Here is a 19,119-nt window from a genome sequence, read left to right as displayed (position 1 = left end):
TCAATGAGTATAAAGCAATCGTTAGTCAGTTTGGGCCAGAGCCCAATTCAGTAACGGTGGTCTCTGGGCCTTAGCCTAAATTGGCCTCGGTTGGGCAGAAGCCCACATCGCAATAATATCACAACAATATCTTACATGTAATGCAATACAGTGCAATCCCATCCCAGTAATCCATTTGCTACACACTAGCTCCGTCCCCCGACATATCATGTGGGGATATAAATATCGACCCACCCAACTGATACACATCCATGGTAGCCCGGTTGCAGAACTACCTTCATTTACACATTGGGCTTAAAAGCCGTCGGTGGATCCATGATTGTTAAGCAACCATGCGATCCTCATATATTTCCTCTGGTCCATAATACGCAACCCATATGCAACCTAAGTAGAATATCATATGTATGTAGCAGATATGCATGCCACATCTATAAAACTTACATTCAACACCTAGGCTTATTTCATTCATTTTTGCCCTTAGGGGCATTTCGATAATTTTTCCTTTTATTACGGTTTTCACTTACCTTGGCCCGTTAACAAATCCCGTGAGCTAAGATGAACGAATACTATGCACCAGGTAGGATTCCAGAGGAGAAGAGGTGAGTCATTAAGATCGATTAAGTACCACACTCTCCCCAAATCCAATCCTAGACATACATATACCCGTTGCCACACCTTAACCCCATGACTTGTTCACGGTCGCAATATATTAATTAAGTTTTATGTAGTCATCATATACTAGGCCCAAAACCCCTAACAAAGCCCAGTCAAGTTCACATACCTGTATATGGCCCACTAGGCCCAATCACATTTATATGGCCCATTAGGCCCAATTCATATTTGTAGTCATTCTCACATAGATTTTTTATCACATAGCATCAATCATCAATTTTTGCCTATTATGGGCCCAACAGCCCATCAAGCCCATTAAGCCTATTCTGGCCCGGTTGGCCAATTCACAGCCCAAGCCCATGGAATCGCTCATGGGGCCTCAGACAACCTATCGATTTCCATCTCATGAGTGTTCGCGCACTTGCAAGACTGCCGTAGTCAAACTTTCGGCTTTTTGGTATTTTTACTTTTTGGCATTTTGGCTTTTGCCGATCTACTTGTGTGTGCAGTTTGTGTACACACCTTCGGCTTTATATCAAGTTATCATAGGGTAGCAGTACACACCTTATCACCTGGAGTACTAAGTATTCATAATCGCCTGAACCTATATTCAGCGTTATATTCCACTAGTCACATTCCATTAATCAAAATAAATCCACTACTTATAGAAGAACCACCTATACTTGCCTTGACTCGATTGATCGAATGCGATCTGCCTATGTAACTCAAAATCTGACATAATCCCCCTTCCGCATCTAGGCAGAAAGTCCCTAACGGCTGACACCTTACATCGCTTAATCTTGGGAGCCTCTATCCCGACCTCTCTGCTAGAACCTCCTTTTTCCATCAGCGATGACACTCTTGAATGGGAGGGAATAAGAGAAATAAATGGAGAAACCGTAGGTTAACGAAAGTTTTTGAAATAATAAAGAAGAATTGGCTTTTAAGAGTGTAGAAACCAAAGAACTTAGAAATATTTAAAAAAAGCCGAAGAAGATCTAATTCACTTTTCAATTGCGAGATTGCTTGCCAACAATAAATCAAACCCCCAAAGTGTATGAATCTAGTTTTAAATGAAAAACAAACAGTCGGCTAAGTTGAGGAGGGAAGAGATTGATTCGAATAAAATAGGGAAGAAAAGATCAAGAATTTGGCTTAAAGAAATGAGGAGGTGATACGCGACTGAAGCACACAGAAACAACAAATGCCCTTACTCGCCTGTACGACACACATATTTATACTAAAAGAATAAATAAATAATCCCTTAATCCTCATCCTAATCCCATTGATTTAAGCCAAAAAATTTAATTTGAATTGCATTCAAATTGCTTCCACCATACAGCACTTGAGTAGCAAAATTAAATTCTCCCTTTGTGCACGCCTCCACTCGAACTCCAAACCTCAAGGTTACTCTACCTCACCACACGTTACTGGCAACTGCACTGCATCCTTTCTTACACTACCATTCGGTCACAATTAATTATAAGGCTTATATTCGTAAGCCTCAGTTTTCTTAAAGAATAAAAAATTTAACTTTGCTAGGAATGGGATTCGAACCTGCTCCTTCTCATAACCATAGCATGCTTCACGCCACTGCATAGCAAGCGCTCTCGTGCCATATTCCATCCATAACTTTTTTTAAGGCCTATTAACCCACAACCTGGTTATATTAAAAATATTTGCTACCATTCAGACTCGAACCCTTGATCTTTTGGCCACGCTATTCATCCCTTGCCACCTTGCCACAAGCTCTTTTGTGTCATTTCCCCTCCCCAATTAATTATAAACTCTTTCTGCTGACCTCCAGGTTGTCTAAAAAAACCCTACAACTTCTACTCATGTTGCAACCTGAACTTAGCACCTCTCCTTACTCCTAATGCCATCATGCCATTGGGCCAAGCACATCCTTGTGTCGAACTCCCACCTAACATATATATAAAGCCTAACGCTAGCTTTCCTACTAATCTTATGTGCAATAAAACTTTTTTACTAAGGCCAGGACTTCAACCTTAGACCTCCTACTTACTACCCATGCCTTTTGCCATTAGGCCACATGCTTTCTTGTGTCAGATTTTACCAGGCCTTATTAATAAGCCTTCCATCTAATGCTCAGGGTTCGTTAGAAAAAAAATGCAAAATTTTGCTAAACCCTGGATCGAACCCAAGACTTTTTCCACTCTACCAACCCTTCCTAAATAATTTAACAATTAAACAAAAAACACAATTATAAAATATCTAAACACCTTTATTTTATTCAAGCGGCCTTCTAACCGATCCCAAACTCAAGGCCCATTACTTCTAGGCCCAAAATTAGGGTGTTACAGAGATCTTCAGTCTTAATGATGAATCAGGCTTCTGAGATGGATCAATCGGCTTTCCTTGAGTAATTCCCTGCTTCCTACTCTGCGTCCCCCTCTTAAGTGCTTCCTCAGGTGTTTAAATAGGCTTTTGGATGCCTAAGAGCCCTAAACATTGGCCTTTTCTGAATAGAACTATACTTGGGCTCGGCAGGGACGCCCGTGTCGATTGCTCCAGCCCATGGTCAAGGCTGTTGAATAGGCACGGGCGTGTAGTCTACCCGTGTAAGTTGTGCTTCAATCTTACCAAATAGACACGCCTGTGTGACACGCCCGTGTGAGGAAGTGCAGGCCGTGTTGATTTCCCATGTGGGTTTATTTTCTCTGTTTTCGGCCCGTTTCTCACTCTTTTTACTCTCCTACTCTCACCTAAGTATAAAACATGAAATTAAAGCTTTAGGAGCATCGAATTCACCAATTCTAAAGAGAAACCATCCATAAATGTGCTAAGCATGAGATAAAAATATGTATAAATTACAGTTTATCAAATACCCCCAGACTGAAGCATTTGCTTGTCCTCAAGCAAAAATCCTCAACTCATAATCAAAATAAATTCTTCTCAATTTATAATCCCTATCAATAATATCTCAAAATAATCCTTAAGTACTTATACATTGAAAATTCAACTAAAAGTACATCAAAGTTTCAAACATTCCAAGTTGAGCATTTTATCACGAAAACATAGGTGTCTCCCCTCATCTAAGTGATTACCTTTGATCAAAATATCACAGAGTTTAACATCCTCACTAAAGATTCACTCAAATCATTCAAGGTGTTTAAGGACATCAATAAAAGCACTCATTAGTCAATATGAAAAGTTATTACCATAGGCGTTGTGACATCCCTAAATCGACCCTAGTCGGAAAGTGGTTTCGGGACCACCAAACCGAGTCATAATAATAATTAACCATCATAATTGATGCTCATTATATGTATATATGCATGTGTGAAAATTTCGTGTTTGGATTTTGTTAATAGTAAGTGAATTTTTATCAAATAGGACTTATGTGAGAAAATTTAGAAATGTGCTAGGCAATTGTAAGGTGGCCTATTAATACATGTGGGAAAATAGTTGTCCTTGCATGTCAAATAACCCACTTCCTAAGGTGAGTGGCCAGCCATGACAAGAATATGGGCAAGGGAACATGTTTCCAACATGTTTAGTTAGTGGATTATGTAGAAAAATAAAGAAATGAAAAAAAATGAGCATGGATGCCCCCCTTTGTTGCCGTGAGTAGAGGAAAAGAAAGGAAAAAATTGTTCATCCATTCTCAAAATCTTGGCTGAAAATACTAAGGGAAAAAGGAAGGATTTTTGCTTCATGCTTGGTTTAGAAGAGAACTAGAAGGAGATTTGGTCATACTTGTGTCAAGATTAAGGTATGTTTGAGGTTGTGTCATGAGATTCATTTATGTTTTAGTTGCTAACTTGATGTTCATGTTAGCCCATGGTTCAAATCCTTGTTATGCCATGGAAATGGTATTTGGCCAAGGTTGATATTGTGTTAAAGCCATTGCATGCTAAATGTGAAGCTTGTTGATGATACATGTAATGATGGATTGACTACTCTTGAAATTTCTTTTAGCATTCTTGAGTAAGACATGGAGTTTTCTTTGTTTAACCATGACCAAAAATTGAAAGGGGATGGTGTGGGATGTATTCGCCATGGCATGCTCATAAGTGCGATTTATGCTTGTTGCATGATAGGTAAAATTTGTGTTTTGATATATGTGTATATGTGTTTGTACATGATGTTACAAATGGATGTGAAAATATGCTAGATTGGGAAAATTTGATTAAATGTTCATGAGATGAAATTAGGTGATTAAAAGATGTTAGTTGACATTGTACATATATATATATATTCGCCATTAAAGTGAGTATGTAGGTAATGTTGAATCAAGTTTTGGTGCATATTCGGTTAGGTGTATAATCGACCAAATGGACGATTAGTAAGAATGGTTGCGAATATACAAGCATACATATGCATGTGTAGTTGAATTATGAATGTTTAGCAAGATGGTTAAACTAGTGATTTATTGATTAAGCTCAAGGAGTTAAAGAAGGAGAATCAAGCAAGGGAAAGACGAAGGTCATCGAGTAGCCGACTTGGAACTATTTTACCCAACACGAGGTAAGTCATTAAGCACGTATTTGATATTGCTTAAATGATTGTAAAATTTATGCAATTGTGTTTAATGGGATGATATATATATATAAATGAAAATGTATGTGTATGGAGTGATGACAATTGTTGAATGTAAAAGAAATAGTGAAATGTGTAGAAAGTTTGCTTTCGGCACTAAGTGTGCGGGCAATACGTGTATACGGTGATTTAGATTGGCACTAAGTGTGCGTGCTGGAAATATATGGCACTAAGTGTGCATGCTGGAAATATATGGCACTAAGTGTGCGAGCTCAAGGGCATGGCACTGTGTGTGCGGGCCTAAATCGCATGGCACTAAGTGTGCGAAATCGAGTATTAAGCACTTGTGTGCGTACTCTATATATATATAAATATCTCCAATCGAACAATTATATGGAGGGTGTGTCTCCATCGAGTGAGTATGGACAGCGGATCGGTAAGTACCTTGAGCTCATGACGAATAGGTAATACGTTCATGCTTGGGGTTGAATTTGGTAAGCCTTAAATCTATGTGATGATTGAAATTGTATGGTTGTGCTGGAAAATGAGTTAATGTGTAAAAATGCTTGATTATCTTGTTGTGTAGAATATGAAATGTGGATGTATGAATTGGTGCGAGATTGGACCAAAAGGTCCGAGGTATTATGGTATAGATTCGATATGGACGAGTACCTAGCCTCATTTGTTGTACATGTAGTAGTAACTTTATCGATGGATTGACGAATGCTTATGACTTACTGAGTTGTAAACTCACTCGGTGTTTTCTTGTCACCCATTTTAGGTCTCTTGGACTCATATTGTTGCGTGCTCGGAACCGTCGTTGAAGTCATCACACCGGCTGAAATCTTGTGGTATTGTTTTTTGTTGTTGAAGAACATTTGGCATGTATAGGCTATTATATTTTGTCGAATTGTGGGTTGTAAACTTTAAGCCATGTGAAAATGGCCTATGTGGTCGTCGAGTGGGATGCTAGAACCTATAGCCACGAGTCTTAGAAACTCAAATTTTGTTAAGGTGGCCATAATTTGTGTCATGTATGATGGATGATTAAGGCCAAGGAAAAATTCATGAAATTGGCATAGTCTACTGCAGTAACTGTTGCGGACAGCAGCAGTGAGATGAGATTGAAAAATCACTAAAAATAGTATAAGTAGAATTAAATAGTGAGTAAATTATGGAACTTATCCTTGATGAATCTATTTTTATATGGACGAAACGAAACGACCATATGAGCAGTATACTGGGAGATATTAAAGTTCTCGTGAGACAGGGCCAGAACGATTTCTGGGTCCCCTGTCGTGACTTTGAAAATTTACCATAAATTATCCAGAAAGAATTAGGAGTCATGCCTTATATGTACAGATTCCATTTCGAGTCTAGTTTCATTAGAAACAAACGGCACCAGTATTAAAGCCCTGTACAGAAAGATATTCAAGTTGAAACGCGCGGAGGTCAGAGCAGTCGATCCCTGTAACATGGGTGACTTTAACTAATAAACTGTACCAATTGGCCCAACCAAAAATTCTAAAAATAAATCCATGGATGGATATATGAGTCTAAATTCAGGGAAAATTTACGAAACCAGTTTCCGAGTTTTGGAACTCGAGATATGATTTTAAGGCGACGGTGACGCAGTTTTCCAGCCTGTCCAGAAATGCCAAATTGGTCGGTACTTTAAGAGGATTTGTCTCGTTAACCCTCGTGTCCGACACCGGCGTCGGTCACGAGTTAGGGTGTTACAATTTTATTGGTATCAGAGCTATGGTTTAGTCGGTTCTAGGACTACCATAGCGTGTGAGAGTCTAGCTATACATGCCAAATTGATAGTGCTTAATAATGTGATGACTTGACGGTTGAAATTTTTGTTTTGATTAGCGATGGAACCGGGTAGAGAGACCCTTGGCGGATGACGTTGAAAGTGTAGCGGCTGCTCTGCGCAAGGGACACCGCTGTTGAGCCTCGGTCATCCGCGAATAATCAAAATGAAGGGCGAAACATGCCTTCTTCACTATGATGAATGAGTGGGTCGCGAATATGCCCGAACCAACCCGGCTGTCCAACCATTCCCGAATTTAAATACTCCACCCCAAGACTCGCAATGCCTCCGATTCTTGATCCTGTGAGGCTGAGTAAACCACCGTGGACTTGATTAGGAAGCGTGGGGCGAGGAGTTCAAGGCCATAGTTACTTGATGATGCCGAAAAGGCCGAGTTCGCTCGATAACACCATTAGAGTGTTAGATGAATGTCATGCACACCGACGAATGTCTTAAGTGTGCTATATCCTTGTTGCGAGACTCGACTTACTATTGGTGGAGGACTTTAATTTCCATAGTCCCAAATGAACGAGTTACTTGGGATTTCTTCCAATCCAATTTCGAAAGAAATACATTAGTCAACAGTTCATCGATCGAAGCGTAAGGAATTCTTGGAACTCAAGCAAGGCGGATGATCAGATCTCAATCTGAACATGAGTTCGTAAGACTTAGTCGGTATGCTCGGGAGTGTGTGGCTGATGAGGTTGCGATGTGCAAAAGATTTGAAGAAGGATTGAATGAAGAGTTAAAGTTACTAGTGGGAATTTTGGAGATAAAGGAGTTCGTGACACTAGTCGAACGAGCACGCAAGGCGGAAGAACTTGGGAGGAGAAGAAGAAGGCTGAATTTGAAGCAAGAGATTACCGTAAAAGATCGACGAGTAAAGCTCCGTTCTCGGCTGTAAAGAGGTTCGTGGAGGACACCATGAAGTCGAGGACGATGCGGAATTTCCATTAGAGCCCGACCATTGACGGACTCCCGAGCTACTTGATAGCTAGTGTGGGCAATAATCGTCAAGAGAGACCTGAATGCCCCAATGTGGAAGACGACACCTAGGTGAATGTTGGGGTAAGTCTGTTAATAGGGCTCATTATGGATGCGGTTCAAGGACCACTTCATTAGAGATTGCACGGAGCTAGATGAGAGGAATAAGACGCAAGGTGCAAGACCTAGTGGAACGACGGTGGAGGTAGGCCCCGAGAATCTCTGGAGGTAGGGGTGGTAATCGAGAGGAGCCTCTAATACTGCCGTCCGATCCGAGACCGTGCTCTGCTAGAGCATATGCCATCCGCGCACGAGAGGAGGCATCCTCCCCGACGTTATCACGGTACTTTTACTCTCTTTGATACTATTGTGATTGCATTGATTGACCCCGCTCTACTCACTCATATGTATGTGAAACCTTAGCATCCAATAAGACTCTACCGTTGAGTCTCTTGAGTTCGTAATTCAGTGTCAAACCCTTTGGGTCAATACGTGCTTGTTGATAAAGTGTGCAAGAGATGCCCCTAATAATTCGAGAATCTGCTTTTCCGGCCGATCGATGCTTCTACCATTTCATGAATTGATGTTATTCTTGGTATGGATTGGTGACCGTACATGATGCAAGGTGGATCGCAAAAGGAAAACCATTAATTTGAGGAGTGCAAATAATGAGGTAGTCCGAGTCGAGTCTCTTGATTTAAAGGAGTGCAGCAATAATATCTTCTATGACCGCTCGAAGATATGTGAAAAGGGTGTGAAACATACCTTGCGTATGTGTTTGGGAGTAAAGAGACGGAAAGGAAACTCGAATCGGTACCAGTGGTTTGTGAGTATTCAGATGTTTTTCCCGAGGAGTTACTGGATTGCCACCGGTTCGAGAAGTGGAATTCGCATCGGTTGTACCGGTACTACGCCGATTTCAATAGCCCGTGTCGTATGGCATTAACGGAATTAAAGGAATTGAAGGTTCAATTGCAAGAATTGACGGATAGAGGTTTCGCTCGAATCGAGTTTTTTCTCCATGGGGCGCTTTTGTATTGTTTGTGAAGAAGAAGGACGGAACCATGAGGTTGTGCATCGACTATCGTCAACTCAATAAAGTGACGATAAAGAATAAATATCCATTGCCACGAATTGACGATTTGTTTGATCAATTAAAGGGAGCCTCGGTGTTTTCAAAGATAGATTTGAGGTCGGGTACTATCAGTTGAGGTCCGAGAATCGGACATACCCAAAACCGCTTTTAGAGCGAGGTACGGTCACTCTGAATTCTTGGTGATGCCGTTTGGGCTCACTAATGCCCTGCGGTGTTTATGGATTTAATGAATAGAATTTTCAGGCCATACTTGGATCGGTTCGTAGTTGTATTTATCGATGACATTTTGGTCTATTCGAGAGATGAAACCGAACATCTTTGAACACCGAGGCTAGTGTTGCAAATCTTACGAGATAAGCGCTTATACGCAAAGTTCAATAAATGTGAATTTTGGTTGAAAGAGGTTAGCTTTTTGGGGCACGTGATGTCCGCATCGGTGTCGGGTGGACCGAACAAAATTTCGACCATAGTCGATTGGAAACCACCAAGGAATGTTACCGAAGTTAGGAGCTTTTGGGGCTTGCGGTTATTACCGACGATTTGTAAAGGTTTCTCGACGATAGCCACGCCAATGACGGCTTACTCCAAAAGGATGTTAAGTTGAATGGACGGAGAAATGTCGAAAAGTTTCGATCAACTGAAAGCTTATTTGATGAAGCCCCAATTCTAGTGCAACCCGAATCGGGCAAAGAGTTTGTCATTTATAGTGACGCATCCCTACTTGGGTTGGGTTGCGTATTGATGCAAGAAGGGCGAGTTGTGGCCTATCGTCGAGACAATTAAAGCCACATGAGAAAAATTATCCGACCCATGATCTCGAATTGGTCGCCATCGTATTCGCCTTAAAGATATGGCGACATTACTTATTTGGTGAGAAGTGCCATGTGTATTCGGATCACAAAAGTCTCAAATATTTGATGACTCAAAGAGACTTAAATCTGCGACAAAGACGATGGCTCGAGTTGTTAAAAGATTATGAACTCGTTATTGATTATCACCGGGAAAGGCCAATGTGGTTGCGGATGCCTTAAGTCGAAATCACTGCTTGCTTCTGACGATGAATGTACACTTGTCTATTCTACCCGACAATGTGTTAGTAGCGAATTGAAGGCCAAACCATTGTTGGCTCATCAAATTCGGGAAGCTCGAAAGTTGATGAGGAGTTGCTTGCAAAACGGGTGAGTGTGTTCGAGCAAGGAATCGAGTTTCAAATTGATGATGACGATTGTTTAAGGTTTAGAAGTCGTCTGTGTTCCAAAGAATTGAACTTATTTCGATAATTCTAAATGAAGCCCATTGTAGTCGAATGTCAATCCACCCGGGTAGTACTAAAATGTACAATGACCTGAAACGCCAATTTTGGTGGCCCAGTATGAAACGAGACATTTCTGAATTTGTTTCAAGGTGTCTGATATGTCAACAAGTGAAAGCGGAACATCAAGTGCCATCGGGATTACTTCAATGATCATGATACCCGAATGGAAATGGGATCGAGTCACAATGGACTTTGTATCCGGACCGCCATTGTCGGTGAGTAAGAAGGATGCGATTTGGGTCGTTGTCGATAGACTAACTAAGTCGGCTCACTTTATCCCGTCGTCGCACGGATTTTTCAATGGACAAATTAGCGGAATTGTACGTTTCTCAGATTGTGAGATTACACGGGGTGCCTATTTCTATCGTGTCGGATAGAGACCCAAGATTTACGTCGCGATTTTGGAAGAAATTGCAAGATGCTTTGGGTACCAAGCTGCATTTTAGCACCGCTTTTCATCCCCAAACCGATGGTCAATCCGAACGGATAATTCAAATACTCGAGGATATGTTGAGATGTTGCATCCTTGAGTTTAGTGGTTCATGGAACGGTATTTACCTTTGATTGAATTCGCCTACAACAATAGCTTTCAATCAAGTATTAAGATGGCGCCTTACGAGGCTTTATACGATCGTAAATGCCGTACCCCATTATTCTGGTGAACTTAGTGAAGGTAAATTCTTGAGGTTGATTTGGTTAAGGATGCCGAGCAAAAGTTCGAGTAATTCGTGAAAGTTTGAAAGTCGCCGGATCGCCAAAAGTCGTATGCGGATTTGAAAAGAAAAGATATTGAATATCGGGTTGGAGACAAGGTCTTTCTCAAAGTTTCACCTTGGAAGAAGGTGCTTAGATTTGGTCGTAAAGGCAAATTGAGTCCGAGGTTTATCGGGCCATATGAAGTATCCGAACGAGTTGGGCGATCGCATATCGATTAATTTTGCCCTTGAGCTCGAAAGGATTCTACAACGTTTTTCATGTCTCGATGCTTGACGATATAGGTCTGATCCATCGCACGTAATTGCTCCATCGAGATTGAGATTCAGCCTAATTTGAGCTATGAAGAGGAACCGTTCGCATTATGAGGCGTGAAGTAAAAGAGTTGCGCAATAGGAAAATCCCGTTAGTGAAGGTGTTGTGGCATAAACACGGAATGGAAGAAGCCACTTGGGAACTTGAGGACTCTATGAAAGAGCGATACCCGAGCCTATTTACGGTAAGATTTTCGGGACGAAAATTTCTAAGTGGGGAGAGTTGTGACATCCCTAAATCGACCCTAGTCGGAAAGTGGTTTCGGACCACCAAACCGAGTCATAATAATAATTAACCATCATAATTGATGCTCATTATATGTATATATGCATGTGTGAAAATTTCGTGTTTGGATTTTGTTAATAGTAAGTGAATTTTTATCAAATAGGACTTATGTGAGAAAATTTAGAAATGTGCTAGGCAATTGTAAGGTGGCCTATTAATACATGTGGGAAAATAGTTGTCCTTGCATGTCAAATAACCCACTTCCTAAGGTGAGTGGCCAGCCATGACAAGAATATGGGCAAGGGAACATGTTTCCAACATGTTTAGTTAGTGGATTATGTAGAAAAATAAAGAAATGAAAAAAAATGAGCATGGATGCCCCCCTTTGTTGCCGTGAGTAGAGGAAAAGAAAGGAAAAAATTGTTCATCCATTCTCAAAATCTTGGCTGAAAATACTAAGGGAAAAGGAAGGATTTTTGCTTCATGCTTGGTTTAGAAGAGAACTAGAAGGAGATTTGGTCATACTTGTGTCAAGATTAAGGTATGTTTGAGGTTGTGTCATGAGATTCATGCATGTTTTAGTTGCTAACTTGATGTTCATGTTAGCCCATGGTTCAAATCCTTGTTATGCCATGGAAATGGTATTTGGCCAAGGTTGATATTGTGTTAAAGCCATTGCATGCTAAATGTGAAGCTTGTTGATGATACATGTAATGATGGATTGACTACTCTTGAAATTTCTTTTAGCATTCTTGAGTAAGACATGGAGTTTTCTTTGTTTAACCATGACCAAAAATTGAAAGGGGGATGGTGTGGGATGTATTCGGCCATGGCATGCTCATAAGTGCGATTTATGCTTGTTGCATGATAGGTAAAAATTTGTGTTTTGATATATGTGTATATGTGTTTGTACATGATGTTACAAATGGATGTGAAAATATGCTAGATTGGGAAAATTTGATTAAATGTTCATGAGATGAAATTAGGTGATTAAAAGATGTTAGTTGACATTGTACATATATATATATATTCGCCATTAAAGTGAGTATGTAGGTAATGTTGAATCAAGTTTTTGGTGCATATTCGGTTAGGTGTATAATCGACCAAATGGACGATTAGTAAGAATGGTTGCCGAATATACAAGCATACATATGCATGTGTAGTTGAATTATGAATGTTTAGCAAGATGGTTAAACTAGTGATTTATTGATTAAGCTCAAGGAGTTAAAGAAGGAGAATCAAGCAAGGGAAAGACGAAGGTCATCGAGTAGCCGACTTGGAACTATTTTACCCAACACGAGGTAAGTCATTAAGCACGTATTTGATATTGCTTAAATGATTGTAAAATTTATGCAATTGTGTTTAATGGGATGATATATATATATAAATGAAAATGTATGTGTATGGAGTGATGACAATTGTTGAATGTAAAAGAAATAGTGAAATGTGTAGAAAGTTTGCTTTCGGCACTAAGTGTCTTGCAATACGTGTGTACGGTGACGAGATTGGCACTAAGTGTGCGTGCTGGAAATATATGGCACTAAGTGTGCATGCTGGAAATATATGGCACTAAGTGTGCGAGCTCGAAGGGCATGGCACTGTGTGTGCGGGCCTAAATCGCATGGCACTAAGTGTGCGAAATCGAGTATTAAGCACTTTGTGTGTGCGTACTCTATATATATATAAATATCTCCAATCGAACAATTATATGGAGGGTGTGTCTCCATCGAGTGAGTATGGACAGCGGATCGGGTAAGTACCTTGAGCTCATGACGAATAGGTAATACGTTCATGCTTGGGGTTGAATTTGGTAAGCCTTAAATCTATGTGATGATTGAAATTGTATGGTTGTGCTGGAAAATGAGTTAATGTGTAAAATGCTTGATTATCTTGTTGTGTAGAATATGAAATGTGGATGTATGAATTGGTGCGAGATTGGACCAAAAGGTCCGAGGTATTATGGTATAGATTCGATATGGACGAGTACCTAGCCTCATTTGTTGTACATGTAGTAGTAACTTTATCGATGGATTGACGAATGCTTATGACTTACTGAGTTGTAAACTCACTCGGTGTTTTCTTGTCACCCATTTTAGGTCTCTTGGACTCATATTGTTGCGTGCTCGGAACCGTCGTTGAAGTCATCACACCGGCTGAAATCTTGTGGTATTGTTTTTTGTTGTTGAAGAACATTTGGCATGTATAGGCTATTATATTTTGTCGAATTGTGGGTTGTAAACTTTAAGCCATGTGAAAATGGCCTATGTGGTCGTCGAGTGGGATGCTAGAACCTATAGCCACGAGTCTTAGAAACTCAAATTTTGTTAAGGTGGCCATAATTTGTGTCATGTATGATGGATGATTAAGGCCAAGGAAAAATTCATGAAATTGGCATAGTCTACTGCAGTAACTGTTGCGGACAGCAGCAGTGAGATGAGATTGAAAAATCACTAAAAATAGTATAAGTAGAATTAAATAGTGAGTAAATTATGGAACTTATCCTTGATGAATCTATTTTATATGGACGAAACGAAACGACCATATGAGCAGTATACTGGGAGATATTAAAGTTCTCGTGAGACAGGGCCAGAACGATTTCTGGGTCCCCTGTCGTGACTTTGAAAATTTACCATAAATTATCCAGAAAGAATTAGGAGTCATGCCTTATATGTACAGATTCCATTTCGAGTCTAGTTTCATTAGAAACAAACGGCACCAGTATTAAAGCCCTGTACAGAAAGATATTCAAGTTGTAACGCGCGGAGGTCAGAGCAGTCGATCCCTGTAACATGGGTGACTTTAACTAATAAACTGTACCAATTGGCCCAACCAAAATTCTAAAAATAAATCCATGGATGGATATATGAGTCTAAATTCAGGGAAAATTTACGAAACCAGTTTCCGAGTTTTGGAACTCGAGATATGATTTTTAAGGCGACGGTGACGCAGTTTTCCAGCCTGTCCAGAAATGCCAAATTGGTCGGTACTTTAAGAGGATTTGTCTCGTTAACCCCTCGTGTCCGACACCGGCGTCGGTCACGAGTTAGGGGTGTTACAGGCGTTCTTGAAAATCAAATCTCCAGTACTATATATTGAGTTGATACATCAATCAAAAAGGTCTTTTTAGAAGGTTGTAATGTGGCTTTCGTTAGGGGGTGTGGTCACAAGCTGAAAGAAGATGTTAGAATCGAGATTGAATTGAAAAATTACCTAGTTAGAAAAATAACTAGTCATCAGTTGAATACAAGTGAGCTTCTTCTCTGAATATGGAATTAACACTTAAGCTCAAAAAATAACGAATTACTACTAATATGTATGTAAGTATTTTTTTTTTAAAGAACAAGTCAAATATTTAGAAGCATAAAACATAACTAAGCAATTTTTTCAAATCAAATCTCGACAAAAATAGGGATCAAATTAGGGGATTTCAACAATAATGGGTTATGGGTTAATATTGAGAGTAAATCAATTAATTGCTTGTTAGGCTTAAAAGGGGTTCACTAAGGGTTAATTATGGAGGTAGGCTTTTGTGGAGTGAGTGGGTTAAACCTAAGTGCCTTTATCATCTTGACATATCAAATCCAAATGGTGTGGTCTTGACATGCATAATCAAGCAAGTTCTAGAATAACAAATCAAAACTGACGCACTCATAATGAAAGTAAGCATGAAAGGAATAAAATATGCTCTAAAGGCTTAAGAGCTCACAAAAATATGGCTTTTTGATGTTCAAACTTGTGAATTTCAACTCACGATAATACCCAAACTTAGGGAAACAACCTAAAAGTTTTAAATTCTTCAAAAATCAACTTATCATGCTTGATTCCCTAATGTCTTAAAATTTAAACAATCAATGCATAAATACCTATGTTTTAATTCAAGACATCAATAAAAATCATCAATTAATCAAAATTCATTCTAATAGTGATATGAGTGATTCACGTGAGAATAAGACAAAATTCAGGAATTTCTAATGATGATATAAAAGACCCCCTACACTTAAGATGTACATTGCCCTTAATGTACAAAGAAAGATATATTGACAAAGATAGATTTATAATCATAAGGTAGAGAGAGAAGTGAAATTTCATGAATGATGAACGGACTCCTTGAATTAGAGTTATGGAGAATAATCGGCCAAGGAAATGATGAAAGTGGAGGAGGATACTCCAGTGGTGGTAGAGGTTCATTAGTCCATAAGTCCTGCGTCGTTGGAGTTTTTAGTTCCTATTTGATGATGAGCTTTGGAGCTCTTTATAACTGTGATAAAATCAGGAACTCTTTAGGAAATATAATGAAGCATATTTACTCGTAATGAAATAGCTGAAAATAAAAATTGAAAAAACTCAAGATAAAATAGTATTAACAGGAAATAAAAGGTAATTTCAAAATAAAAAGATAAAACTAAAATAGATAATGGGTGTTTATAGAAAAATTGGGTCACACAGCCGTAGGGCACGCCCGTTTCCCATCGTTTCAACCCGTGCATTTTGTGGGTTTCGAAATTGGGCACATTGGTGTACACAGCCATGTTGCACGGTTGTGTCAATCTTCAATCGCTTCTCCCACACCTAGGTATGCAGGAACACACCAGTGTCATTGTGACAGTGTCGACCACGGGGCTGGCCCGTGCTAAATTGACAGGTTTGCCCACAGTTTCAAAACACTGCACGCCCGTGTTATTTTGGCAATTTCACCCACGGGCATGTCGCACGGCCGTGGCCACTTATTGCATCCCATGTTGGGGAAAAAATCTTGCCCTGTTTTCACACGACCTAATGCACGCCCGTGTGCCTGGCCATCTTTTCTTTAGAAAGTCTGCGTTCCATGATTCAGTTAATATGTTAGATGTTAAAAACTAAAATTTTAAAGAAATTAACACTGTTAGTGCTCGGGTTGCCTCCCGAGAAGTGCTTATTTATAGTCTAAGCTCAACTTACCTCTCTTTTGTATGGTCAAGATGGTGCGAGGAGTTTACACTCCTCATCCCTGCTATCAACTTTATCAACTTAAGGTTTAAGATGGGTATTGTTTACCTTAAATGTGCCGAATTTAGGATGAATTACCTCGACTGTACCATATGGGAAAATACTGAGTACTGTAAGAGGAACTTCGTCATTAGGCTTAGGAGTGGCAATGCGAGGATCTGCTGCATCTAGTAGTACTTTGTCTCCAACCTTAAGTTGATTTTGTGAGGTATTGGGCTTGTCCTGGCTCGGTTTTGGTTTATCGGGTGTTCTCAATTTTTGTGTCCGCCATTCATCTAGCTCCTCGATTTGTAGCCTTTGATCTTCATAGATAGGTCCTTTGTTGTTGTTTGAACACTGCTCATATGTGTTATTCGAAGCTGTTTCCTACATAGAGGGTGTCACCACATGATCAGTACTAGTAGAATGATTTATATAACCACCTTTAATTTTTGATGTATTACTCGAATTACAAGCTTGAAGGGTGATTATTTCGTCTCCCACATGAAGTGTGAGTTCACCTACACCAACATCAATAATGGTTCTAGCAGTTGCTAAAAAGGGTCGTCTTAAAATTAAAGGTGCGTTACTATCCTCTTCCATGTCTAAAACAACAGAGTTGACTGGGCATATAAATTTATCGATCTTAACAGGAACATTTTCAATGATACCCCTAGGAAATCTAATGGTTTTATCAGCCAATTGAATGCTCATCCTTGTTTGTTTGGTTTCCCAAGACCTAGCTATTTAAACATTTTATAAGACATAACATTAATGCTTGTCCCTAAGTCAGCCAATGCATTATGAACATCTAAACTACCAATTATACAAGGAATCGTAAAACTCCTTGGATCCTTCAATTTGTTGGGTAGCTTATTCTGTAATATGGCTGAGCAAACCGCATTCAACTCCACATGTGGCGCCTCATCCAACTTTCGTTTATTTGTTAAAAGCTCCTTTAAAAACTTGACTGCGTTTCACATCTGCGAAAGAGCTTCAATAAACGGTAAGTTAATATGTAGTTTCTTCAAAAGTTTAAGGAATTTACCAAATTGTTCGTCTGGTCAGTCTTTCCTTGTTGTATTGGGTATGGCACACGAGCTTTATATTCTGTACTCACTGGTTTTGGGTCATTTTGGCCTACCTGGCTCTTACCCTTTCTTACCACCATTTCTGGCCTTGGTTTTGCAACTAACCTTTCCTCATCTTGAATGGAAATCATGTTGAGTTGCTCCCTTGGGTTAGATTCAGTGTTGCTTGGCAGGCTACCTTGTGGTCGTTCGGAAATCAACTTGGCGAGATGTCCAATTTGATTTTCGAGCCCCTAGATTGATGCTTGTTGATTTTTGAGTGCCATCTCGGTATTCTAAAAATGAGTTTCTGACACCGAGATAAATTTGGTTAGCATCTTCTTAAGGTTCGGCTTTTTCTCTTGTTGGTACGGTGGTTGCTGAAAGCCTGGAGAAGGTGGTAGTCTTTAATTTCCTTAGCCTTCCCATGAAAATTTTGGGTGGTTCCTCCAACCTGCATTGTATATTTTGCTATAAGGATTGTTTTGAGATCGAGGATTGTTACCCATGTAATTTAACTGTACGTTCTCCATGTTGTGGCCATAAGGTGGGTATTCTAAACTACTTGATCCACCTCCACTTGCTTTGCACTACATTACTGGGTGAACCTGTGAAGAACTAAGAAAACCGTCAATTTTCTTATTCAAGAGTTATACCTGATTAGAGAGCATGGTGACCGAATCGACGTTATAAACGCCGGCTATTTTCATTGGCTTTGTCTTCATGACTTGCCACTGATAGGTATTTAGTAACATCTCCTTTATAAATTCATAGGCATTTTCAGGTGTCTTATTATTGATGGTTCTGCCAGCAGTTGCATCAACCATCTGTCGAGTCGAAGGGTTCAGGCCATTGTGAAACGTTTGGACCTGTGCCCAGAGTGGTAACCCATGGTGAAGGCATTTTCGCAAAAGGTCCTTGTATCTCTCCCATGCATCGTAGAGTGTTTCTAAATCCATCTGCACAAAAGAAGAGATATCATTACGTAATTTAGCCATTTTAACCGACAGAAAATATTTTAATAAAAACTTTTCAGCCATTTGTTCCCAAGTAGTGATTGACCCCCGTGGTAACGAATTCAACCACTATTTAGCTTTGTTTCTTAATGAAAAAGGGAATAACCGAAGGTGAATGGCGTCATCAAAAACGCCATTAATTTTAAATGTATCGCATAGTTCCAAAAAGTTTACCAAGTGAGCGTTGGGATTTTCGTCCTGCAAACCATCAAACTGAACAAATTATTGTATCATTTGAATTGTGTTAGTTTTTAGTTCAAAAGTATTTGTAGCTACAACAGCTCCAACTATGCTCGATTCAATTCCTGTTAAAGAAGGTTGAGCATAATCATACATAGTGCGTGAAGCAGGAGTCTGATTAACAGCAATCGCAAGAGGTAGCAGATTTTCTTGGTTTTTAGCCATCTCCTCGGTTGTGGTTGAAGTATCGTCCTCTTGCTCTTCTGTGTATCATAAGCTTCGCCTTATTTCTCTTCAGTTTTTGCAAA

At 39.7% G+C, this 19,119-nt stretch overlaps 1 non-coding gene across 1 annotated transcript; it reads left to right on the top strand.

Moving 5' to 3' along the window:
* The first annotated feature begins 18,500 nt into the window (after positions 1-18,500).
* On the top strand, positions 18,501-18,607 carry LOC128296050 (small nucleolar RNA R71). Its single transcript, XR_008286598.1, has one exon. It is a non-coding gene; the product is annotated as a small nucleolar RNA R71 (small nucleolar RNA).
* The last annotated feature ends 512 nt before the right edge of the window (positions 18,608-19,119 follow it).

Source organism: Gossypium arboreum, chromosome 7, assembly GCF_025698485.1.
Source record: "Gossypium arboreum isolate Shixiya-1 chromosome 7, ASM2569848v2, whole genome shotgun sequence".
Lineage (NCBI taxonomy): Eukaryota > Viridiplantae > Streptophyta > Magnoliopsida > Malvales > Malvaceae > Gossypium > Gossypium arboreum.
This window is presented reverse-complemented; position numbering and strand designations above follow the sequence as displayed.